The sequence below is a fragment of the Pezoporus flaviventris genome, unplaced genomic scaffold, assembly GCF_033815535.1.
Source record: "Pezoporus flaviventris isolate CSIRO_AGI_PZ_B2104156 unplaced genomic scaffold, CSIRO_AGI_Pfla_v1 ptg000063l, whole genome shotgun sequence".
Taxonomy (NCBI): domain Eukaryota; kingdom Metazoa; phylum Chordata; class Aves; order Psittaciformes; family Psittacidae; genus Pezoporus; species Pezoporus flaviventris.
In genome coordinates, this window is record NW_026892611.1 from 6,414,230 (window position 1) to 6,442,213 (window position 27,984).

Sequence of the window (27,984 nt, forward strand, 5' to 3'; positions counted from 1 at the left end):
AGATTTAACTCAAATTCAAAATGACAAAGTGACTTTAAATGTTTATCTTACATGGGGAAGCAAAGGGAATTCCTCTTGAGCAAAGTACAAGAGATTGAAGCTAGCAATAGAAAAGAGTGGAATTTTATGGTTGAGTTGTGATTTCCCAGAAAAAAAATATAATAGAACAGTCCTATAAAAGACTTCAGATCTATGAAAGTGGAAGTGTTTTCTGAGTGAGGTAAGCATCCCATTACTATCCCATTTCACACATGTGAAAACAAGAGACTGGAAATAAAATGAATGGGTGGACTTTTCCAAAACATGGGCATCAGCTCTGGCCCCTGAACCATGTGCAAACACCACAACCCTCCTCTCTGCCACCCTCAGCTCCACTTCCAATCCAGGATGCTACTGCCTCAGAGTCTCAAAGAATCCCTTGGCCGACTCCTTTTGCATAACACAGCAGCCGCAACATGTGCCAGGACCAGAGACTTCCAGGTTGGAGCACAGGGTGGCAAAGGTGATGTGAGGAGAAGCTGTCCGCTTAGACAGCCATGGGCAACAAATCAGAGGCAGAAAACCAGATCTTGCTGGAGGTGGCTTTAACAGCCAGTGTGGGAACTGGCTGTGATTTTACCTGCACCCAGCAGGGCCCAGGCAGCATTGCCACAGATCTGTCAACACCTCCCAGCAGCCTTGGTCCTCCTGAAATCAAAATAGGCTTTTGTGGAGTGACTCATGAAGTGAGGCTCCAGAAGAGAACAACACGTAACATCTATGCTCATATCTCACATCATGATAGAAACAAACCCAGAATCAAGAGGTGTATCTCTTTGTTTTCCTTAGACACAAAATGGAAATCAACCTATTCACTCATTGTTGCACAACATTTTACGGTTAAATATGCTTTTATTTATAACACCCTTTGTACTGTGAAAGGCTGAATTTATATAAGCTGCATTAGCATTTTTAGACGCTATGCAAGAAAACATTCTCTTAAACCTATTATTTGGAAACACTAATTAAGTTTGTATACACCTGTATTATACATCTCCACTAAAGCGTAAATTACTGTTTCTTTTCCCTGCATTTGCTTTAGTTGGCTGGTCTATTGTTCCCCACAGCACAAGTTTAACAAGTACTTGCATTTTGCTAGGTGAGCACCTCTGACTGTTGGTTGATACAACTCTGCCAGCACGCATGCTCATAGTAACAGCTCTTAAGTGCTTGATTTGCCTTGTACACTGTGGAAAAGCATAAGATCCATCATTAGGATTAAACACTGTCATGCAATAACATCAGGAGATGGTAGGTATGGATCAGGATTATGCTTCGGTAGGCAGTAGATAAATATGGAATAAAGAGTAGTCCTTGCACGAAGTTGTCTAAATGATTTACACGAATGCCAGCTACAAATAGGATCAGATTAACTTTCAGCTTCAGTAAATATTTGTTTCACTGGAACCAAATCCTCTGCTTCTATAGGCTGGGCTAGAAATAGCAGGCTAGCAATCCTAGGCACACTGCAATTACAACACTTAAGAATAGTGGTTGGTGGCCCCAGGGCAAAACCCCATCAGGGTAGATTACAGGTCAGATAGCTAGCACAGACATGTTCAGTGTTTGCATTTAATGCACTCTGGTCAGAAACAGCTCTACTCTTCACTGCACAGCTGGTTTTCAAAGCAGCACAGAGAGCAGAAACCATCTTAGCAGTGCTCTTAAATAGTCCCTTTGAGCTCACTCATAGTGTGATTTAGAAAACTGCTAGAACGAGGATCCGAACTGCACTAAACATAAACACAAGGGAAGTCAAGCTGCTGGAGACAAACATTACATAAAACAAACACAGTGGAAAAAAAGAAACACGTGGAGGCGGGAGCCTCAGCTCGGCGCTGGTGGCAGCATCACAGCAGCAGCATACAAGGGAGGGGAGCACACCTGAACACAGAGGCCAGGTCAGCTGAGTACAGAGCCGTGTGCTCGAACTAACACACAACTAAGTCAAACTGCCAGCGTTAATACGACTGCTTTACTCTGTGGCTTAAATTTGGATTTTGCAGCAAAGCTGCAGAGAATTTAATTGACTCCTTTTATAGCTTAACTCTCAGCTACAACATCAATATTAGAAGAGGAAATGTCATTTCTCGTTTAACTTAATTTTTGAAGAACATGTTTCTGTAACCTTTGGTATGTAATACTTTTTATTTCAATTGAAAAACATCTCTTTTAAGTGCTAAAGTAGGCTAATAGGAAAGCTGATACTCAGTTAACCCATATTTTCAAAGCAAACAAGCCCTTTTTGCATAAATGGAGGCCATCAGTCAGCTTTGGTCTAATTCCTCTGAACTCAAAAACAGTACCCCAGAAAGGAAGTAACTAGAGAACACTCTATGAAGATTTGAGCTGGGGTCTTTGTGCAGGCAAACACAGTCCCTGTCTTCACAAACCACGTTACCAGTGCATGGCATTCTCTCGACTGCAGACTGCGGGCATATTTATGATTTTTACAAAGCCCACACTCTACCCTGGGACTGGAAGCTCTATGTTAGCTGACTTAAAATATTCAAGCTTGGGTTTTAAATCAGGCTAGCAGCTCAAGCTCAAATTCCTTGCTTCTAAGATTCCGGTCCCATGCGAATATGTAATGCGCCATGATAAAGAACAAGGAAGCAAAATCAGAACATATGTGATTTAAAAGGCACATTGCAACCATTTTAAAACCAATTATCTCTTCTCAAAGTACTAAGGAAGGAAGAAAACCTCCCACTCTAAAGTTTAACTGGACTCCATCCAGCCCACTCTGCCCAGGAATTCAAAACAGCAACGCAGTCCTAAACTTCTTCTTAAGCTGGATTTCTCCTACCTATATTCTCTGTGCTAAGATGGCATCCTTAAAATGGGTATTTAACGAACAGAACATGAAGTAAGTTCACATCAAGTTGTGATGAAAAATACAGTCTAACTTCTATGCTTTTGCAATTACTGCCTCTCAGTTCAAATTTTCTCTCCTTCATTAACAATTGCCTTTAACTAAAGTAACCATAGCAATGCTTTTCAGCCTTGATGTCTTTTGTTTAGCTTGCTTGAAGATGAAGTCAAAACATAATTTTCACCCACAACACTTATGACAAACTTCATTTCAAAACTAAGACATTATTTCCAGTAAGGTATGAGAGAGGAGGTTTCCACAGAAGGTAATCATTTACCTTTAGCTTTAAAGAAACAGCATTTAACGTCTGCTAGTACAATGTTCTTGCCTCAGTGTTGGAGCTGATTTGAATTCTCCTGAAGTTTTTCGAGTCTGCTGACATATACAGACAGTGAATCAGTGTGAGAATTTGAATTCTGGTTTGCATTAGCAGTTCCTCAATATCTGTGATGGGACAGAGCTCACAGGGTCACAAAATACACTTTGCCCATGTACTTCCCACAGCAACAAGTTAGGAAAAGCAAGCTGGAAAGATCAGTACACGCTGGCACAAAGACCACAGGGGTGAAAGGATTGTATCAGCCATTTCATTGGCTCTGATAAAAGTGCAAAGACGTCTAGCAGGAACCACATGAAATTTAAAAAAGAAATCAATTCAGCTAAATTTCAGGAGGGGCAGAAGGGGGATCACGTACCAGCTCTCCTTCCATATGGCTCTGTTTGCCACACAGACCCTGAGAGCTATGAGGGAGTCTTGCTTTGACTTGGTTCTGGCTACACATATGTACTCTTTACAAATGCTTAACATTCTACCCCCCAGAGTACAGCACACAGTGAAAATGGACTGGATATTTCCCACAAGAATATTTTAGAATAAATTATAAGAGTGGAAATGTCATCTGGGGAAAAAAAAAATCATAATTGTAATTATATAGAAACCTTTTTGTTTAGTTGAAAACACCTCACTGGTTACCTCCAAACCGAAGGTTACCTTGAGACTATATAAACAACTCTTCAGTCTTCTTTTTAGTCCCTGGAGGCTCTATCAGTCTATCAGGGTCCTCCTGGGGCTCGGACACAGTCCTACACAAACTGAACAGTCACTTCAGCTCTGTGTCAATTCACAAACTGGCCCCCAGTCTCATTCTACCAACCATAACACAGGAACACAGAGCAAGAATGTTACGTAAACTCTTGCCCTCCTATAGATGGTATGCTGTTATGTGATACAAACACCTACACTCAGATCTAACTTAAACCATTGTCATTATGAATTGCTCCTGTACATAAATTCACTTGTGATTAAATTCACGCACAGTGGAACCTGAGAATAATTTATATTACTGATTGTGCCAAAGACAAGTTAATTTTAAGTTAGAGATACTATTTCCAGCATTAATATTGGGAAGATGGCCCAGTTTTAGTAGTCTAGTACTAGAAATCATTGATACTATCACATTATCATTTGGATCCGATGGTTCTATGACGCCTCTTTACTGAACTCCAGAAGCTCCTATTCAGGTGTACTCTCACCCTTCAGGCCAGTTCCCTCCTTCAGCAGCAGGGTTCTTCTACATACTTAGAGGCCTCCTCACTAATCTGATTACTCATCACAGTAATCTAAAATCCACTGTAAGTATGAGGCTTAGTACAGGCTTTAGATCAGACCACCGCACTGGCAGCAAAACCTGTATGACATATCTGACAGGCTGGACAAAAATTTTGTTGTAGTTTTGCCAAGGGAAGAGAGATCCAATGACTTTCCAAAGGGATTTGTTTCTCACTCCACCTAGTACGACGCTTACTGCTGTGGAGGCTGCACAAAATAGTTTACTAAGACAACTTGCTGTTGCCAGTCAAGACCTCAGTGTTTAATCATGATACACAAATCATGCACAATACAAATGGGCTGCTACTACATTTTGTAATTGCATGCGAAACACAAAAGCTGGCAACTGCAACGCTGGTATTTAGTTTGCCTTTTCCCTGCAAAGTCCCTACTTCTCTCTCATATGCCATATTTTTACCTTCAAGCACAAGTGCTAAGTACATTTAATACTGGCAATTCCCCAGGATTGTATTTTTTCAAATAAATCAGATTTTCTGCTGTTCTAGCCCATTTCCCTCATCTCCTTCCCTCTGGCAACAGCAACGGCAAGTGGAAAGCTGATACAACAAAGCTGGTTTCCTGCAGCAAAGCTCAGTGCCAGCCATTATTCTTGCTCCATGTACCTGCTCACAGACTTCATATTCAGTGCTTCTGAGTGTTTTCTCTCCCTCCACAGTAAAAGCTCTGAACAACCACCCTCTCACCAGACTCAGCAAACCCCCAAAAGCTATCTGCTACTGCCACAGTAGGGGGATATTTGCATCTTTCCCATCTCTCACTGGTCAAAGCTGGTTTCCTAGAAGGAATTGTAAGGATGAAATGAAAATAAAAGCCTGGGGACTAGCTCTGCTCCTTTCCTGCCTCTCTGGAGAGCCTCAAAAGCATTGTTTCTTCGGCAGCAGTGGGCGATAAGTGCCTGTATGAATCTTCTAGGTTCTCATGCAGAGGGGGAAACTGTTCTCCTATTTTGGCTCCCTTGTAAGGCTCAGTGCTAAATCATGGCTGCAAGCTTACTTCACACTGAGGGAGAACAAAACATAGCAAAAACCCATGCCTTGTCCCTACGAATAACAGGGACAGCAGAGTGCCTGCAAAAGGCATCACCAACTCAAGTGGCCTCAAGCCACCATCTGATGCTGGATTTTGGCTTCTCTGAGGCCTGACACAAAGAGGTCTGAACACTGCCTTTTACTGAAGTTTCTCAGTTTGCCAATCCTGACAAAATTTGGCATTTCTCTCAAACCACCTGCACCCAAAGGTTCAGAAACCAAGCTATAGAAAAGAAACCCCTCATCTGCAGCATCACTCACAGTAAACAACTGCAAGATCAAGTTTTTAAGTACATGGTGGGTTGACCAGGTATCCCCCAAAGCTACTCTGTCACTCCCCTCTGCAGCTGGACAGGGGAGAGAAAACGGAACAAAAGGCTCGTGGGTCAAGATAAGGACAGGGGCAAGACAGACTCCACTTGGGGAAATTAGTTTAATTTATTACCAATCAAATCAGAGTAGGATCATGAGAAACAAAACCAAGCCTTAAAACCACCTTTCTTCCATTCCTCCCTTCTAGGGCTCAGCTTCACTCCAAATTTCTCTGCCTCTTTCCCTCAGCAGCACAGGGGGCCAAGGTAGCTCATGTACCACCCATGGCGACAGGGTGCAGTGAGTCCAAACTTCAAACATGCATACCTGGATCACCATTCTGACTGCCCAGTTAAGCTCACCCTAGTTAGTGTGCAACCAGCAGCATATCTGATACTACAGAGATTTAAACCAGCAGAGATGCATGGTGTGTTTCAAGTTAATTTACGTGTAAGTAGTATTTTATTTACTTTAGAAAATGAGTATTTTTCTGTTTAACACTGGAGGGGGTGATGCAGTTTTTAATTAATTTGCTGGTTTGGCTTTTTTAATGTCAAGAAAACAAATGGAGCAATATAAAAATACCAGAAAACAGCTAACATCGGGGACTATAACGTAACCATAAAAGGAGCACTTTCAAAGCACTTGCAAAGTTCCAGCCACATGATTCCCATTAACTATAATGAGCGCTGGACAGATAAATTCACACATGTTGCTTTGAAGATTTATACTAAATTGGCCTCATCTTTGTTAGCACTAAAGAAATACTGATACTATACAATATTAAAGAGAAATCTTTTCATTTGCCCCCTGCAATTTTCTTCATTACCCACAGAATTACCAGTAGCCAGTCATACTACCAATTCATAATCTTCCAGTTTTACAGTTTATATATTAACTATAGCCCAACAGCCAGTCTCTGCAGAATACAGTGCTAAAACACTCCTTTGTTTAAAACACAGGCCCAGCTAGTTGTGCTCTGAAGCACATCAAAGGCCTGAACAAGTGGAACAGCACAGGGATAGAGCCGCTGCCATAGAAGCCAATCCATATTACCTTGCCAAATATTTAATTGCGGTGCATGTACGTTTGGCTTGATCTTGTGCTGCTTTGAAGTAAAGATATTAGCTCCAATTAATCCCAAAATGACCTCCAGTTATGGGCTCTGGAAACAAAGAAAGAAAACAGAAGTGGCACAGGAACAATGCGAGCTGCCTGCCCTTTTATTTCTTTCTCTCTCCCTCCCCGCCATGCCTGTTTAAGGATAGTATTTGGTATTCATGAATGATGCTGAATGGACCCTGCAAATCATGTTTCTTCTCGCTCACAAAGACAGAAGAGCCTCAAGCTGGGCAAGCAGTTAACTCCCCACCAGTGTTCCTCAGGCTTGCACTGTTGCTGTTAGAGCTGCTGGCCTGTACCTTGAAACCTAGCAAGTCTATCATAAACAGCATTAATATATTAAGAAGTTCTTCCCTGTGAGGGTGCCGAGGCACTGGCACAGGGTGCCCAGAGAAGCTGTGGCTGCCCCATCCCTGGCAGTGTTCAAGGCCAGGTTGGACACAGGGGCTTGGAGCAAGCTGCTCTAGTGGAAGGTGTCCCTGCCCGTAGCAGGGGGTTGGAACTGGATGAGCTTTAAGGTCCCTTCCAACTCAAACCATCCTGGGATTCTATGATTAATAATCCAATGTTAACAACTGTAAATTGTGAAGATGAAACTCAGGAACTCAGAGATCCAAACCTACTGCTGCAGCTAAAGGACATTCTAAATGAAGGACTTATGTTACACAAACAAGCCAGCCACCAAAAGGGAACAAAGGGCTGTTACTCATGTTGACAGAAGTCTTTGTCACTGTCTTCCTACCCACCATTTTCATCTCAATGGGATCAATGCTTCTGAAATCTTTCATTTCAGGGGTTTACTGAGAGGACACATCAACACTTGGCACCCAGATACACTGAAAGATCCATGTACTACTTTGCCTAACACCACAGAAAACACCTCCCAATCCACGAGAATTTCTGAGGTCTCAGATGACATTCCTGTACTAAACTGAGTCAGAAATCAAAACTGCAAGCATGTGCTCTCTGACACCATGAAAAAGTTAACAGCTTTGAACAGATAAACCAAAAAAAAAACCAAAAAAACACCTACCCAAAGCACTAGAAAGAAACAATGCCTTTTGCTTCTTCTGTCACCATATGCACAGCTCAAACTCCTGCATCTGCCCCAAGTTTAACATCTCCTGTACTGCAGAGGGTATTCATAGAACAGCAAGTGCTGCTCCTCTTTAGGATGGCACCTTCACATGAAAATAAATGGTTTGTATTTGAAAGCAAGTAGTAAAAGTGAACGTGTCTGAGGCTTCCCCTCAATGAATTCCGTACCCACCAATGTGCAAGGCATGGTCTTGTGCATGGGCTGCAAACAGCGCTGTCCTCGTGCACCACCACTGTCCATATGTACCTCCACTGTGGCAGACAGTCACAAGAACAACTTCTTTCTACTCGTTTTCCTGCATGCACTTTCCTTAGCTAGAAACCTTTTTGTTTCCTGATGTGACATTTTTGTGCTCTTCCTTCTGACGCATCAGACGCAAACGTTACTGAACTCGTATTTCATAGTTTCCTCCAAATCAAAAGACTGCTGAACTACTTAGAGTTACCTCTGTGTCAGCACATTCCCTCGAGGGCAATACTGTCTTTTACCCTTGTCAGTTAATTTGTTCATTGCAACACAAGTTTATTGAAAGCACTCCGAGTCTTAATTAGAACTCTTTAGTTGCTGTTCCCTGTAGCTGCTGTGTCTCAGTATGAAATGCTGTGGAGCAGAATTAAGAAGAAATTTCCTTATAGCCATGGCTTATACATGAAATGTAATGAAAGTACCTGTAACAACACATTTGTAACTAACTTTAAGCCATGAAATTAAAATATTTACACATGGAAAAAAAAAACAACCACCTCCTTGCAGTTGTCCATCACAGACATACCCCATCTCCAAAAGCCTCCGCAATGCCAGGCATACTGCAATCTATTAACGCAACAGGAGGAAGAGTGTACTCCTGGGTCATGGAGATGTGTCAACCACTGAAACAGACAATTCTTATCTTACAGAAAGCTCCCGAACAATGCACATGATGTTAAAAGCACACACCTGCACTGCCATTGCCTCCTTGTAGTACTTCCTGTAGCTATGCCTGTACTGATTCAGTTTTCTTGAATACAGGTGACCAGACCTGAGCACAGTCTCACTCACAGAGTCATACAACATCCATATAAACATCACCATGGTTGTACTATTGACGATTTGCTGGATACAGTGTAAAACTGCCCTGAGTGTCCTCTTCAGACACTTACAAATTACAAGAAGCACCTTTATAAATGAAATACCTCCTACTAGCCCCAAATCACTCGCTTGTATTTCATAACAATCTATTTCACAGTCTACTATTTCAGCCCCTAAGACAGCCCCCCAGCTTCCAGTGTCATGTTATGTCTTCCTGCCCCTTTTTGACAAAGCTCCCCAACATGGCACCATCAGTAAGTCACGTTAGCAATCTCTAACTCATTCTTGTTGTGATTACAGTTAGTCACATGTTGTTTGGGGGGCATCTTAGCTTCATCTCCCCCCAGCCCAGTATCTCCCTTGACATCACAAAATGGGGCTGTTTTCTAGCTTGTACCAATTTCCAGCTTAACTAGTAATTTCCCACATGGCTCTGTAGCTAAATGCTTTACTGAAATCCAAACAGATTAGATCTTAGAGATCCCAGAATCCCTTCATGGCTTTGAAAATGACACCAGCAAGACATTATGGTTAACGCTAGTTTGTTTATTTCAATTATGTGCTTTGCTGCATGTTAGAATAAAGCAGACTTTCACGTTTCTCTGCTCTTGCGATATGACTGAGAGCTCTCTCCTTAATGAATCTTGGGGCTGAAGGTGAGGGAGCTGGGCATAAATGGAAGGTAAATCAAGCCCTTTTTCCACAATAAACAATGTTCTGCTTTCAGAGCTCTGCTGCTCTTGGTCAAAAGCTCCAAACTTGCAATGACTGCCAATAGAAGGTTTTAGAAGAACAGGGCAATTTTTAATCCTAATGAAATACAACAGATGGATGGAGTGGGATCAACTGTTATCCACCCTCTCAAATCCTGGCAGCTGCAGCACCCCTTGAAGCTGCAAGCAAAAAGCTGCTCCTGGATTAGAGTAACTGATGTGATCTCAGATTGCTCAAAAACTTGACCCTGACCATTCGTATCCCCTTCCTCCTACTCACACATACTGCATTCCTAAATATCTGCATCCATGGAAAAGATACTAGCCCATTATTTAGGCTAACTTGCCTGCCTTAAGACAGCCAAACAGCAACAGGCGAGAACAGACTTTGCATTGCAGGCTGGTCATATGTACCACAGATTTACAGACCTGGCATGATGGGGACTGCTTGATGTCCCACACACAACTTTACATCACATGGAACAGTATGCTGCCATACCCTTGCTGACCAAACACTATAAGCCAGATTCACACAAACAAGCTCTTGAACCAAGCCTCTGCAGCATAGGGACTTGCACACCCATGGCTCTAGCATCTCTGCATCCATATAAGTTAGCAGTAACTGTATTATTTCTCTTTACAAACTCTGTTGCTTGTATGCAACAGCATCCTGAAGCCCAAAACATGGCAAAGATCCTACTAGGCCAAACTTCCACAACAAAGAAGATACAACAAATATAATTTCAAGCAATTTTGAAATAAAATTAACAGAATTTTAAATTAGCCTAATAAAAAAATACACAACCATGGGGGAAAATGCTTTCAAATGGTTCCACATTTCAATGTTTTAAAACAATCATGTGAAAACTATGTGGAAAACTCAGATAAAGGAGCTGATGGAAAGGCTGCTCTGACTGCGTCATCTTTAACAGCAGAAGAAACTTCAGCCAGAGCGGGGCCAGCTTTATACTTCCCCTTGGGTTTGCTTCAGTAAAGGAGTTATGGACAGAGATTTTTGGTTTACAAGAGAACCTATTTCCCAAGATTTGTGAAGTATTTTGCATGGATGGCTATGTTATTCCCATTAATGTTAATATGTTGCTGAGGAAATGCATAGTTTACCAATCACATCATCATCAAACCCCTTCTTTCCCCAAGCACAAATTTAGTAAATCATACCTGTAATTTAAATCTTAATCAAGAGGCCCTTGAGCCTGACTCCCGAGACTCACTTCATGGATTTTGTTATGCATAGTATGAAAATGAAGCAGAAATTCTAGACTCTGGATCTGCTCTGGGTTCATGCCCCTGTCTTCTGGCTTTCCACCATTATGAATTTAAAAGAAAACACTATCTGGTATTCATGATCCAGTTGTTTAAGAAATTAATTTTCAATGGAAAATAAGGATGCAAACAGCACAAATGGTTCCAAGCTGGAGCAAGCTCCTTGGTCCTAATGTTCTGTGTCCAGAATTGAAAGCAGGGTTTTGAAACATATTTGGCCTTGCCACTGAAGACAAGAGATGACAGTTATGGCTGGGCAAAGCAACTGTGTGAGCCTGTAGAAACCTCTGTAAGATCTGTAAGGGACTAACTTTACAATACTTTACAATATTTACATGAGCATTTCCTAACCTAAGATTGCCCCACAGGCTATTGTGACAGGGGGCAAGAATCATATGCCAAACTGGCCCCTATGGCAAGTGGCTGAAGGAAATCCTAGGAAGTCCTGTTTGATGAAGCAGCTTGGTAGAAAGGAAGATGACTTTGAGTATGAATGCCAAAGCTTTCTGAAAAGTGATATTCTTAGGTCTGATACTGCAATTCAGAAATCAAAATCCCAGTGATCTAATAGCATAGTAAAATCTGTGTTTTACTAATAGTCCAGAAAGGGGAACAATCAGCATGGTAAAGGAACTTGGTTCCATGATTTCAAGACAGAAAAGGCAAATTTAAGGGAACAACCATGGAAGTGTGTTTTGTATACATAAAATTATACCTACACCTATGTGACAACACAATGCTGCAAGCACATTTACTATGACTAAAAAACATTCTGACACAAACCTAGACAGGGTGATCTCTTTTGTTAGGAACACAAGTCTTTGCATAATTAACAAAGGATGAAACCCATTTAGGTTGGATGTTTTCTTAATTTGAAGATGACGCACCAAAATTAAGGAATAAAGAGGGCAAGATGTCTGCTTGTGTAAGTATTTTATTGCAGTAAGAAACTTACTTTGTATAAAGATTTCCAATAAATAAAGATAAAACATCCTGCTTTCCAGATTGGCACAGATGTTGGAAATGATCCCACATAAGTAACCTTTCCAAGTGGCAACATGAATAAAAGTAATCAGCACCCTTGCTGTGTGGAGTACAAAGTGAACATTTTAACACAATCAATAATCCCAAGGTAAAGAGATGATGGCTCCACAGCAAGACTCAGTGGGACACAGATTTCAGGTTACAAGTCAACAAAGATGTAATAACTCACCCAGCTGCAGCAATTCCTTCGAGGCCTACTGGCAAGCTCATTCACCACCCAGGAATATTCTCAGGAGCAGATCAAAACCACTGAAGGATGATTCCTTGCATGTGGCACAGGGTAGAGAGCAGAAGATACACTCACTGGAGCCCAACTCACATGGATTCCTAGACACAAAAGCCTTATAAACACAAGCAAGTGAAGTGACACACCTCGACGTTGAGTTGAGGATCTGAACCCGAGCAGTAGCAGTGAGGTCTGCCATTCTCACCCAACAGTCATCATTAATCAGTGACTAGACTAACATGAGAAGTGCACATGTTATCCTCCTCATGCACCTATCACCACTAAATGGTACCTGAAGACTCAACCAGGACCTGACACACACCTTGCATGTGAAATTCAACCATCATTCAAAAGCAAGCTTTGTGAAGTGTTGGTCTGGAACATTTGCTTTCACACTGTACCATTCCTTCAAGTGATACAGCACTCAAATCTCCTGAAACATGTGCCAACATTTGTGAAAACCTTCCAATTTCAGGTCTTACTGCCCTGGTACAAAGCTTTTGCACTTAAGCCTCTGCAGGGCTGGCTGTCTACACTGGAATGAAGAATAACTACCCCTGAAGACATGGAAAAAAACTCCTGACTGAACACACCTGAGCACAGCTGATACTCAGCAACACAGCTCTGTTTCCATTACAAAAACTTTTACAGCATTTCACTGTATGAGAGGTCTCTCTAGAGTCTAGACAGAGCTGGAACCTGGTCTTGTTTGTACAGCACTGCTTGAATACTTAACTGAGTTTTGCAGGGCAGAATTCTTTCAACTCTGCACACCTGCATGCTTTGCTTTCCATCTTCTCCCCAGGCCACATTTTCTGCAGCTGCTGCTGACTCAAAGCCATTTCAGACTCCATTCCCAGCAGCTTCCACCAAAGAATCTGCCTCGGCATGAGTTCAAGGACCACGATTACTCTTCCTGTGCCAGCACACTATAGATGTGGTAAGCCCCTGTGAAGCAAGTAGCCACTGTTTGTATCTGGAGCTCCCTCTTCCCCAGATCTCTCCCAGGAATATCTCCTCAAGAGGAGCAAAACTGGTGGCCAGCATTTAAGTTGCACAGGGAGTACATCAGTTAGTGCTTCTGTCCCAGTGAGCAGGAATTGAAGGATATATATATGAAGCACAACATGAACAAACATTTTTTTGTATCATTTTCCTGACCATTAATGGGGTACCAGGACTCATCCTAAGGCAAGAATAGTTGACTAACATTCACTGTATGGAAGTTCCACTGAACACACAAATTTGTACACATTTTTGTAATCTCCTTATATTTAGAACTTAAGAAAAAGTCCACGCTAAATGAATCACTCACATTTATGAGACAGTAAAGCAGTTTACAGCATGTTTCTTCTGATTCGCAGTAACAGTTCATTTCATGAACAACATGATGGATTTTTGTAAAAGGTTTTCCTCTTGTGACTGAGGACAGAGTCATGATGTCTGCATTATCCAGATCATCTCAAGCAAATACACTGAAACAACCAGCAACCACCACTGAGCTGTAACAAGAGGCCCAGGTTCTTGTGGCCATTCAGAAACTTTCCAGTGGAATATTTTCCACTTGGAAAAAGAAAAAAAAAAAAAAAAAATCAAGTTAATCAAAACATCTTAGCTGATTAATTTGGCTAAAATTCTGATGAAACCCAGGCAGGTTTCCATTGGAAAATTACTTCATTTCCTCATAGCTGTGCTGCAATCATCCCAGCAGGCTGATGGAAACCTGGGGATAAAGAAACCCTGAGCCCTAAGCTCACTGACTAGCAAGTTCACAAGCCAAGTTTGCAAGGCTCCCTGTCAACTTGGTAAATCATCAGGCAAACTGCCTTGGATTTACAGCGACCCCACTGCTTCTCAAGTCTCCAGCTCCTTCAAAGCCTTCTGGCAGTAGTCAAGCCTGACTCCAGGACTCCCAGCCTTCTGGGTTTTCAGCATCCAGGAACTGGGTGAAGTCTGGTTATTTATTCAAATAGTCCATGTATTTGCAGAAGTAACCTTCAGCATTCCCATTCTGCTGGAAATTTCAGTGCTTCACATTTTCACACCATTTAGAACAAGTAACTTTTAATTTAAACATCTGGAAAACAGGATTCATCCTTAAAATTATTGGTACCTGTTGTCTGGAATAGAAAGAGGGGCCCTTGCTGCTCTAGTTCTTGATTCAGAAGGGAGCAGACTGTGTGTGCAAATGAAAGTCAAAGCTCTGGTTCGTCCTGACTCATTTTGAGAGGATTGAACACTTACTAGAATAGGAACTAATCGTTCTGTAGCAAGTCTGCTGGTCACTGTGCATCCAAATACAAAAGCATGGACTGTGTTAACAGGCATGCCAATGTCAGAGCAATCAGCAGTGCCTTAAAGACTGCTGGCAAAACACATCTGTTATATGACAGCTGCAAGCTTCTTCTGTTCAAACCAAAATTAAAACCAAAGAAGAAGGAGGTAAGGGTTTTATCATCCTTATTTCAGAACCTGGAAAAACAGAGCTTCTTTGTTATTCTTTTATTTCCTGACTGTCCTCCCTCAAACCTTTGACCGTACCTAAGCTTGAAATGGCCCAGACTGTAGTTATGTATTCCCATGGATGAGAACATTCCCAGCAAACAATTATAGCATCTCTTAAGAGCAAATCAGAACCAGATGCAAAAGGTGGACTGAAGCAACCTTTGTTCACATGCAAACTCATTTCAGGCATCTGGGATTTCTGTATGAAAAACAAAGTATATTTAGCCAACAACTCTTTTAGAAAAGAAAAAGATACACTTAAATTACTAACTTTTATTCACTGCACTTCAATGAAATGGAGTATTTTTCCATGGAAAATCGATTTCATGGAAAAATTAGCTGATTGGAATACATCTGTCTCCTGTCATGTCAGCATCTTGAAGATTCTTATAATCAACAATTTCACACAAGCATAGCAATGCTGCAAGTTCAGTGCCAGCAGATGCCTCTCACTGCACAGCACAGAGCCCTGGGGAGATCCTACAGCCAGCAAAAAACAAACCAGCTTCTGAGCCAGTGTAGTAGTAAGACAGAACCAATACTGAGTCTCACCTGTGTCAGTCGGCACCAGTCACTGGACCAGTGCTGGTCCAGGGATCCAAACAGAGCCTTTCATACAACACCCCTGGGTCATGCCGATACTCCTATGCTGGTATTGAACACCTGGGTGGAGACAAAACGTTACCCTTAGTCTACTGATGGTTCTGCTATGCTTTATTGTAAAAGCTGACCCAGAAAGGATGACTCAAACCCAAAACTCAGGAGGAAAGAGTAAGTTTTATACCTCCAGAACTGAGTGTACTTCATCTAACCACAGAGTACTACAGGACCATAGGGGAAGGATTTATCTCAGGCCTATTCAAAGAGCAAAGGATATCCGAGTTTGAATGCTAACATGCACATCGACTATCCTTCAGCACAGTCATCCTTGCTTGTGTTAACTCTTCCGATTTCATACATTAGGGCTTGCAAAGATCAATATTTATTGAACACTGCCTCATTTGCTAATATCTTTCACTCTGTGATATCACCATACAGATATTACATACCTACCACAGAGGTTCCACATACGCACGCACTGTATTTGCATTCCCCAGACTTGTCCACATCTGACTTATAAAGGCATTAATTTATCAGCTTTTGGGCAATACACCAACCACAGGACTCCAGAAGTGCTGAGACTCAGAATACCATTAAAAAGTGTAACATGCACAGACTTGCAGCACCTTATTGCACAGCTGAAGTTGTTGAAATGTTTTTTTCTAGTTCTGTGGCCCAGATCTGCCAGCTGAAAAATCTTACCTAGGCAGTAGTTAAAAAGAATCAATGCTTATGATCAACTCACCTGCCTGGGTTTGTGAGATCCTATGGGAAACTTGTAAGACAGCTTGCTGTTTGATGCTGCAAATGTGAACAGCTACCTAGCTTGAACTGCCACCCGCGTTTGTTTGAAGAAACTACAGGTACAGAAGACAGAGGTGGAAACCCTTGTCGACCTTCTTTATAAGCCTTGCATTTATGATGCCTGAGTCTCCAGTTCAAATCTTGTCCCATAAAGTCCAGATTTGGCAGAGGAAAAATAGCCTTGAGCTGTTGAAGCACTACTACCTCCTGTAGTTGTAACCAAGGAAATACCAAGTTAACTCTATCGTATAACTTACAGAATGACCCAAACATCTGTTTCAGGCAAATATGCAACAAGGTGCCACGCTGGCACACGAACAACTAAAATACACTGAAGTGACACAGGCAAATAGGTCTCTTAGCTGCTGGCATTACACACAGCAACAGGCACTGAACTGAAAGGAGGCAGTTGGCTTTGATGAGAAGCGCCTGTTTCTTTGAGCATGTCTGTGCATAATCCTTGGGCCTTGTACACAGAGCTCCAACTCCCCATACTCTCTGCACATCCTAAACCACTCTGCAAACACCTTTTTCCCAACTACACCCAGGCATTATGTTACTTAAAATGTTGTACTTCCAACCAAGGGCAGAAACATATAAATATTAGTGGAAAATTTCATCTGCATTAGAGAGATGCTAACATTGAGAGCTTGTCTACATAGGGGACGTAGGTCAGAGGGAGTTGTGGAATGCTGCATCAAAGAAAAGGTGTCTGGGGAGGTTACTGGCTTTCTCCATTCACCCTTCCATGAAGCACATGCTCCTGTCACAACAGGAGAAGTGCTAGATAACCAGAGAGCCCACGCTTACTCCTTCGTCCCTATCACAGCTGGGCTCGGTGACTACAAGTGATGTCTCTGAAGAAATAAGCTCCCTTTCGTCTTGTTCCCAAAGCATCTGCAAAGAGACCCTCCCAAGGTGTAGGTAAAGCATGAAGAACTCATACACTGCTCAGTATCATCTGTACATAGATGAGTCTACAAGAGCACAACAGAGCAAAGTAACCAAGAATCACTCAAACCACTCTGCACATTTATGTAAAGCCTGTAAGACTCGTTTTACTTGCCAGAGAATCCCACAACCTTGACTCACTGACTGCATGGGGTACTGCTTATAAGATTATCCACCAAAAAATAATAAAATCACAGCTTCCCCATTGGTTTAATATCTGAATACAGCCCGTCATTAGTTAAGAGGGACAAAATAAGTGAGCTGATGGAGTCAATCTGATTATCCTGTGCTCCAGCTGATGAACATAAGCTGTTTAAAAAAATTAAAAAGCTATTAGACTATTGAAAATAGTTCTGAACAATAATCTCTGGATGCATTATTTCCATGTTTAAAGACCAACTGGTAGAAGCATGACTGCTAATACAGGCTGCCTGAAAATTCAATAACTGGAGATAATGCTCTATTTCTCTAGTGTTGCTGCCTAATTAGAGAATTCTGCTTCAGCTGAAATCCATTTAAGTGAGCAACATTCACATATTGTAAAGATAGATTAAGAATGTATTAGGTCAGGCCAAGAATCCTTCTGATATGAGCAGGCAATTACAAAAGCCATCCCTGATTTACCACCTCCACCTCTTTTATTGTATTTGTCTGCTCTGTCAATACAGAACAGTGGCAGGAATTGAAATCGATAATAATTCCCCTCCCCGTTTTTTCTTTTAAACTATCACAGTTGAAAAAAAATAGCTACTAAAAACCAACAGTCGTGCAAGAAAGCACAAACACCTGCTTTACAAAAAGGTGAGGGAAAGAGAAAATACTAGCTTTCCCTCTCTATAAAATCAGTGGCAAAATGTGCTAGAACACTGTACCCCAGAGGAAAGGGTGTTTTGCTGTAGTTTATGGGCAGCCAGTCTGGAAAGATTTAAGGTTGAATATTCACAAAAGCAGACCCACCTTACATGTTCATGAAGAAGAACAAGTGTCCAAGGTTCAAACAGTGCCCTTTTCTAAGGCCCTTATCTGATTGTAGAGCACTGCTGCAGTCCCACCTAATAAAGGAAAACACAGAATCATAGAATGATTAGGGTTGGAAAGAACATAATTATCTCCAGCAAATGGTATGAAATAAGCCTGCTGCCCAGTGCTCAGGGTAAGCAGGTTTGTTTAGAACAAAGCAAACCCCAGCAACACCAGCAGAGAGGAAAATGTTCAAAAGTTGTCCAGAAAGCCCATCGGAAACAGCTATTGAATGATGGGCTCCATGAGGTGTAAGGCTACACTTCCACATCTCTATAATTACCTTACCTTCAAAATCAATGGGAAGCAGCATGGGATTTGTAAAATCTACCAAACCTGCAGCGATAAGAAACTATTTTCCATGAGACACAATTGCATCATTTCATCTTGAAGCAGAAACACAACCTCATGTCATTAATACCGGGCAAATACACAAAGTTTTCTTCTGCTTTCAAGAGCACATTATTCCCTTCAGTTTGATGTATCAAAGAACATTATTTTAGAAGTTCAGTGGATTTACTGGCTACCGATGAACTTTTGCACATGCCTATAGTTAAGACAGGGTCATAGTTATATCACTTACAATGGCAAAGCCTCTTCACAATTTTCCTTTATTCCTTAACCACGACACAGTTAGTAAAAGCAAAGTAAAGTCAGAATTTCACATATTTGCAAAGTTTCCTCAATAGTCTTTCATGTCTATTTGGGCTGAAACTTCATGTATTCTGAATAATGGAAACAACGTTCAAAGCACACTTCCCCCCCAGAATTATACTCACTTAATGGTCCTTTACTTGTGATTTTGTGGATTAATTCCGTATAAATGTCTCTTTTAGGCTGAAAAAAAGAGAAATGTGTTTTAACATTTAAAGCAAAGCTAAATAATACTGTACTGCTGAGCAATTTTGAAAGCCACATTAAAAGACGATCACAGGAAAAAGAGGCATCTGTTACAAAAACACTACATGGCTCCTTCTCTGTGCTCTTCAATTTTGTACAGATACCCTTTTAATCCAGCATTTACAGTGCTGGACCAGTAACATGAAATCAGCCTTTATGATATGGCTTAAATGTTATTTCCTCCTCTAATTGACAAATCAGGTTTGGTGAAACTTGACCCTCACCTCAGTTCCACAGAAGGCACATTATACTGTTATGAAAGCATATGAAAAATGTCTATTTTGATGGTGGATCACAACTGCAACAGAATGTGTGTCTATGGCACGTATGGGGCAGGGGGATGCAGGTTTTCAGGAATCCTAAGTCATGGAATAGGGGGGACCTTAAAGCTCATCCACTTCCAACCCTCTGCCACAGGCAGGGACACCTTCCACTAGACCAGGCTACTCCAAGCTGCTTCCAACCTGGCCTTGAACACTTGAAAACATTACTTTTAGGGTTAAAGCCACAAGTCCAATTCTTTCTCTGACATTTCAGCATCTCCCTGGATAGAACACATGGAGGAATCCAGCTCTATTTTCATACTACCCAGCTGTCCTGCTCCCCCTTCTTTTCTATTCAAGGCCTTTTATGGGTCAAATAAGACCACAGTGAGGAGCAATTACTGATGTGTTATTCAGCCTCCCTGGAGCACAGGGGTGAGGTGCTGCAGCTTCACCACCTCTTGAACCACAGAGACCAAGAAGTTGTCTGAGAATCCCACCGCTAGAAAAGCCATGGCACTATATCCATCAAAGGTCTGAGAAAGAGTCTGGCACAAACCATGAGATCTAGCAACTCTAGAAAGACTTCATTCAATTTACTGTGATTTCATTTCCTCTGGGAATGGTTAAATATGTGTTTCCATAACAGAGTATCCTTGGTAAAGTTATCAAGGAAAGAACAAAAGGATGAAAAAATCAAACAGCTTGTTTACTTTATCTAAATTTGCCATAAAACATTAAACAAATTTATTAAAAAATGCATAAATAAAGGAGAGTAATTCAGCTTCCTATGAAAATCACCATCCCTCTCTTCAGACAGTCTGCCAGCATCAGCTGGTCCCTAAATAACAATCCCTTTGCTGTGTCCAGGACCTATAATTCAGATCACTTGGCTGAGTTAGCTTGTATATTCTATCCCATCTCTCCTACTCATTCATCTCTGTCTCAGACATAAAAAAGAACAGATAAAAGCAACACTTCCTTAAGCTTCAGGCAAACGAGGAGAGGAAATGTGTGACTGCTATCCATCTGCTAAAGCTCTGCAGCAGCTCCAGTACCTGCAATCTGAACTGGTCCATGAACATGTTAAGACACACAGATCCAATAAGCTGCTACATTAGCAGCACAGGGAAAAATTGCTACATGGTTACCCTAGACATAGCCCTGAGCAAGGAATATTGGCCTCATTTGCACTGCACTGAGGTATCATGCATCAGGCACAATGCAGCCAGAGCTCCAGCCCTGCTCTCCTCCTGCTTTGAAGCAGGGGGTTGTCCCAGCAGTTCCTGTGCACCAGGCAGGGACAGGCAGCACAGAGTTGAATACAGGTTTTTTCTCATTTAACTCCACCAAAAAATAAAACAACAAACCTATCCAGGCTTATGTATTGGCCCTTATCCAGCATATAATAAGCTAGATAAAGAAACCCAAGGTTAAAGAGGAGGTTCCTTACAGGACCACACACATCAACTCAGAAGGCAGCGCTAGAGGTCTCTAAATGCCTTTTAGCTTTGCTATCCTGAAGTGAGTTAGAGATGGGTTTTCTCCTTTAAAACCTAAGGATCAGACTGCCCAAAATATTTTTCCAGACACTGTGCTCCAGAGCCTGGAAGCTTCTAGGTTCTCTAAACTCAGAATTTATTCCACTGGCTTCTCTGTGTGTGCATGCACGTGTTTAATACACACATTAAATTTTAAAGAGACTGCTTTTAACTAATCACATCAAGTGGCATTTGTGCAATGTAAATATTTGCTTTGTTCCTTCAACACTCTTTCAATTACACTGAAAATTTCAGAGAAATAAAATTACAGCAGGCAGAATATTAAAAGGTGGGGAGGGGGGAGGGCTAGAAACTAAGCTTCAAAGGGAATTCTACGCTTTGATTTTAGTTTGCATATTCCAAACGCTCACATTTTGCTACACAGATGTCAAAGCAGGAGGTAGGTAATAAAGCAGGTTCCTTTAAGATTAAAAAAATACATTTAAAATGATCAAATCATACCATATTCCAAGTGTGACAGAAGTAAATTACGTATTATTAGTTCTTCCCTAAACCTCATTGAGCCATCCCTTTCCATCATAGCAGGAGTCTGTCAGCCACGCAGGTCCTTGCCAGAAATAAAGAATGGCAGCATTCCCCATCTGCTGATGAGTCCAATCTAAGGAAAGACAAAACACTGATTTTATTTAACTCTGTTCCAATTATTGTCAGGCAATACAAACAGTCATCATGACACACAGCCAGGTTTATTCATGTGCCCAGCAAGCCAGACCAGGCATAATAAAGAGATTACACACTCTGTTTGGAATACACACAACTTGGAATGGCTTTTATTGAAAGCTAAAGCATGGAAAATATTGGGTAGTAGATTTAGGTATCACACAATCAGAAATATGTTTGGCTGGAAACCACAACACATGGCATCTTCAGTGAATGAGGGCAACTATTATTACAGCATAACAGGCCTGCCTTTCTCTCCTTGCCAAAAGAAAAGCTTGGAATAGCACAGAGCACATGGCACTTCAAACTTAGAAGAGAGAGACTGGCAAGAGCTTTACGGACTATGAAGAATAAAAAGCAGCTTTGTAAAGTATCAGTCCCCTTGAAAAACAGTGCCCCATAAACCACCAGCAGCCTCTGGACTGAAGCGACCTTGAAAGAGAAGGGGTCTTAACACTAAGAAAGGGGATTGAAGGGGCAACAGGCTTGCTTGTTTTTGGGGCTCTGCTTGATTTCTGGGGTTCTCCTGCTTCTCACTGGCATTAACTTCACTAGCAGGCACGATCACGGACCTGGGGAGCCCACTCAGGGCAAAGAGATTGCTGATGTGCCAAGAGGACCCACTAACACATCGACCAGTTCCGTTTCATCATTTCTCTCTTCTTCTCCATCTGCTGAATTCTTTCTGCTAACTCCTTCGGGCTGGTCCATCTGCCTACCCTGAGGTTGCTCAAGTGACATACATGGCCCTGACTCACATGAAGGATCCCGAAGTACAACTACATAGCAGCTAAGGATGCGGAACTCACAGTGCAATCTCAGGTTTTCACTTGCTGACGGTCAGGCATCTCAGGTGGTTTCAATTTACAATCATCTGACCAGTCCCAGCAGAACATTTTCTTGCATAAGCTGCTCTTGCTTGTTTATAAAACCCCTCCAGGGGCACCAGGATGTTACAGCTTCTGGGGAGAAAACTTCAAGTTTAAGAACTGCAAAATAAGGGGTTTGGGTTTTTCTGACCCAGATCAGCGAGAACTCAGACCTGTTTTGACATGATGGCAATCTGTGCCATGGGTGTGGGAACAAACAGGGGCAGGAGGCTCTCATCAACCAGAGGAACAAAACAGAGCTCTACTTGATGTGATGCTGACCGAGTTTACTTCAAAAGAACCTCACATAGTGACAGAGGATGAGATGTCCAGAAATCATACCATGAGGGACACAGCAAGAATCTCCTCAGGTTCCAATCAAATAGATAAAAAAATGCTGATATACAGACAACAGCTACTCCCATTTCACATAACCATCCTACCTTAAACTACTTGTACTTTCCTCTGTAACTCGTCAGTCTGCTCCTTCTTAGTATTTACAACCCCTTGTCCTGTGTCTGTGTATCAAGGTGTGCAACAACGACCTTCTTACAGTCAGCAGCTGAACAGCAACTTTACTCTGAATAAGATAAGTGAAGTGTCTACACAGATTTAATCCAGTTAATAAGTATTCCAAAGCAACAGGATCAGACTTCCATAGGGCTGCAGCTGGAGCACAATGAAGGGCAGTGATTAAACTTCCTTAACCTGACCAGAGGGTGTTCAGCTTGAGCCCAGCTTCTCATGGTTTATCACCACTGGAGGAATCGACAATTTAAAACCTGGTTTAAACCAGAATAGAAAAGCAGTTACAGCAAGTATTACAAATAGGAAAGGGCTGGAGGGCTCATTTAGATTAGCACATTCCTGAGAGGTCAGTCTGGGTGTAGGTGTTCACACAGGCATTGAACACCATCCAGCCCACTACGATCCTCCACTGTGGAACGTGCCAGCACGGAGCATATCACAGGATGCAGCAGAATTTCAATCAAAAATCCCAGTCAAGGTGGAACTGTGTGACATCAAGGGTTTTATTTTATCAACCACAGACCTAGGCAGGCTGCGAGATCTTCAGGGTTTGGCTTTGTGCTCTCTAAAAAAGTGTAACACCCCTTACCATAGGCTGCAGCCAGGGGAGATCAGAACTCAGCATCTCCTGGGGCCTGGCTCTGGGCTGGAGGATACCTGTACTTCTCAATTGTGCACTGGAACCGAGATGTGAAACATCCCGAAGAATCTGGTAGGCTGAAGAGCTCTAAATTTCCAGAAGAATTAATTTCACCCTGATTTCTCATTCTTAGGAATTATCTTTCCAGGCAGCTAAATAGTGACTGTATCTGATTACAATTCAATTTAATACAAACCCTGCAGAATACCCCCACACATACTTGGAACAGAAAAGGGAAATGCAGTTATCTGAGATTCTCCATTCATTCAGAGCACAACACTGCTGAAACCTGGGCATGTCTCTCACCAGTGCTCACAAGATGGTGTTGTAATCAATGCCAAAAATTCAGCAGCTTGATCATATGCAATTTTTTCCTACTGACAAAGTATTCCACAGAGCTGTATTTCTATTCGGATTCCATATGTCACTTCAATTTCTGATCAGAGCTTGATCAAAAAAAATTACAGCCTGCCTCAATGAGCCAATAAAAAAGGATCATTTCTTTTTACATATCAACATTTATTATCTCAATCATTTCAGAAATATAATCATTATAGTCCCTTGTACTGGAACAGCTACTCCCCACACACTCACCCTGGGAGGTCGTCTGTACAGATGCTCTTTCTCCTTTTGTTTCTGAGGGTGGCTTGCTGCCCTACAGCCAAATATGCCATCAAGCATAATCAAGAGAAAAATTAATTATAAGAGGTTAAGGGTTTTTTCTCCCTATTCCTCAATACCCTGATTCTTTAATATTACTATTATTTCATTCCCTCTCCCCAAATAAGGTAAAGTTTGAGTAGAAAGTCAATGGCAGGGGAAGTCTCAAGTCAGAAGGAATGACTGGGTGGACCATCCTGAACTCTGGATTTCCCAGGCCTTTCTCATTCAACTGGGGCCACATAGGTTTAACCAGAGCACAGCTCACAGCTGGCTACACAGATTCTATAAGCATACACCCCCCCCCCCCCCCAATTGGAAACCATCAATACTCAGATTAATCTTGGGTTGCAGAATCACTAATCATATCTGTTTGTTTTATACTCCTTCAGAATCTTCCTAAGGAAATTGATCCATCCTTCCTACTGAACACCCAAGATAGACAGTCTTTTTGAAAACAGCATCCTTTTACAAATCACATCAATACTGGAAAAACACCAGAAAAAACAAGGCAGCTTTATCGATTTAAACATTAAAATAACATCTGCTTTTTGTGCCTGTGCAGTCTCCCATGAGTGATAATTGGACTTTTAAAGAGGAGCTGATATTGAACCTCTGTTATCCACCAGTTCTCCTCCCCTTTTTCATAACAGCCACAAAAGATTAGACATAATACGCCTAATTAGTCAAGAACAACATTAAAACCACTGCCTGGGCTGAAACACATAGGGAAAGAGTAACCGAGCTTCTTGGTAACTAGAGATCATCTAAGTCAAACCTGGGGTCTTTGTGTGACTGGATGCACAACTGGAAGGTGGACATTTGTATGACCTGCACAGCATGTAAACTCCTTACTGAAAACCTTATCCTCACCAAAAACATTTGGATCAATTCTATTACTTCCATTAAAACATTTGATCATTTTCATTCAAAATTGATTCTTTGTAACTCAAGGTACCTCAACTCAAAGTGATTTTATCTTTGCAGAGACTAATCCAAGTACTGCACGAGACAGAACAGAACCAAAACAAAACGTGGTTCCCATTTTCCAATGATAACGTTCCAGCTTTGTGAGTTGGAGCAGGAATGTTTAAGGATCACAGTTAAGCTACACCTAAGCTTCCCTGCAAAGTAAAGCTAAGATAACTAACTTCATGCTTTTGCTTCACACATTGCTGTTATCTCCAAAATCCACATGCTCTGCAGGAAATATTTGCTAAGTACAGCAACACACTACCCATGAATCTGGAGCAGATACTGAGGATCAGAATAAACTGGATGTGCTTTATACATCACTCCAAGCAGCACCACTCATAGGCAGAAAAGACTTAAAACTTCATAATAAAACAAGCCAAGGATTTGTGTATTTTTATTCATTTTAAATAGAGGATCAGTGCAGGATTGTGAGGACTTGTGTTCCAAGCCGATCAAACAACAGGAATCAACTGATAGTGAGCTGAAGCATCAGAAAGTGGAGAAATCCCTCAGCTGGGGTCCTACAGGCACAGCTCTGCCCCAGCACAGGGCTGCCATAGGAAAGGAGAAGCACCCAGTACTGCCTCCACCTATGGGTCGGTCACCCAGCTCAGGCTCCCAGCCCTGGTGCAAAGGAAAGGCCCCATAATCACCTCAGTCTACACCAGCACTTCCAGCCTGGCAGGAGGTACAATGTGGAGGCCTGACCTGCCACACACATGGAGATGCATCACCTGGTTGTGCACAGACAGGGGCAGGCAGCCCCACGGCAGCTGACAGGTTCCTGAACCCCTAGCATTTCATGGAGACACTAGACTTGTGATACAACCAATTTTAATTTACCCTGCCTTTATGTAGTGGGAGATACAAGACAACAGTACTCCCCCAACACACAGCAGCAGACTACTTAGATAAGCAAAGCTAAACTCAGAATTTTGACAGCAGTGTTGTCAATCTCACACCAGCTGCCTCACCAAATGCCCTCCTGTAGACAACTGCCCTGTGAAGGCAATGTGTGGGCACACAGCTACTTTCTCTGCCCTCAGCAGGCTGTACATTGGTTCATGTCTCAGCCTCAGGAGAGCAGCATTTTGGTCTTCCTTGCATGGCAGCACACAGCAGGAGCTTGCACAGATCTCCATGAGCAGTGCTGGAGCCACCACAAGCCTGGGAAAGCTGCTGTCCCAGCAGATGACTGTGATGTTGTGTGATCCATCTGCAGCAAACAGGATTACAATGGAATTGTGGTATCTGCATTTCCTTGCAGGTTCATGAGCAGGTCTGTGACCACAATTTGATCTGACAAATCCACAAGCTAAAGACCCTTGCCTAGTGACTCCTGCTGTTCTCTGAGGACATGTGGCCCAAGGAAGAAACACACTGACAATCTCCCCTGTCTCACTGCCTCAATGCCACTCTCTTTGATTTAAGAATGCTGTCAATGGCTTAAACTTTTCTTTCAAAACTATACTGCTTAAGGATGGCTGGCACAAAGCAACCTATCATGATAAAAGGAAAGAGGCAGTTGGTTTTATTTATATATGTGTGTATACATATGTAGTTTTCATACATACACTACATATATACTCCTTCCAGACAGGTTAAATTAGACTCTAATTTACAGGAGATTGTTCAGGACAGTATTTAAACTCATAACTTTACGCTTCAGCGTCGGTCCCTGACGACTGTAAAATAAAATAAAGCTGATCTTCAGACAGCAAGATGAAAATGAAGATATGGTTGCTGAAGTCTCCTCTCCAACAAAGGGAAGAAAACATGACCGAAGAATGGAAATGCATCAGCATTGTCTGTGTGTACTTTCAATTTTCAAGTGCAGGTTACCAGAGAGCATGGTGCCTTCTAGAGACCCTGCTAGCGACAGGTGATCTCTGCTGACCTCACAGCCCCTAATAGCTGTTCTCACTGACTGAAGTCACTCAGAAGCAAGAGCAGTGCTGTCAGATGCAACTTTACTAAATGCTAAACTCAGCCACCAAATTGCTTGTTTCTGACAGATGTTTCTGTTTAAAGCCACTAGGAACCGTATGGATCATTCCACCTCAGCAGTCTCAAGAGCCAGCCCAGTGACTCCAAGAGGAGAGATCTGCCAGGAACAAATGAAAAATGTAATTACATCAGCAGACAAAATTTGGATCAAGATGAGAGGATGTGACATGACAATGGGATTACACTATTAACAAGACATAATAAGGTTTGGCTATTTATCATTTCACAATCACTCTTCACAGCACTAGAAGGAAGTGCTGGCAAAGCAGCACGAAAAATGTTTTGCATTTAAATTGTAAACTGAAGAGCAACTTTTTCATCTAAATGTGGGCAGTGTCTAGTGGAAATCTGAGCTGTCTGGGGGGACTACATAACAGCAGTAAGTTAAATCCACTGCCAGCACAAGGTACACTAGGAGATGCTTCCCCACTCCAAGGCTGTGCCACTAATCCTACCAGCAGAGCAGCACTTCCCAACTGAGCCTGAAGGAGCCACCTGTGTGAACACACTTGTCATTCCCTGACTCGGGAAGCCCAGGAGAGATTACAAAGTATTTACAATCTATCACTAACCAAACTGTAACACCGAGCAAAGCAATTA

General features: G+C 42.0%; 1 long non-coding RNA gene across 2 annotated transcripts in view; it reads right to left on the reverse strand.

Moving 5' to 3' along the window:
* Positions 1-6,580: 6,580 nt before the first annotated feature.
* Positions 6,581-27,984, reverse strand: part of LOC133277982 (uncharacterized) — a 104,791-nt gene continuing 83,387 nt past the window's right edge. The window contains exons 5-6 of one of the 2 annotated variants that reach the window (XR_009746416.1): positions 21,487-21,643; positions 6,581-7,049 (exon numbers count right to left, since the gene is read on the reverse strand). This is a non-coding gene — a long non-coding RNA (uncharacterized LOC133277982). Of the gene's footprint in view, positions 7,050-20,912; positions 21,644-27,984 lie in introns of those variants that run through there. The other variant, XR_009746415.1, reaches the window with a different exon arrangement.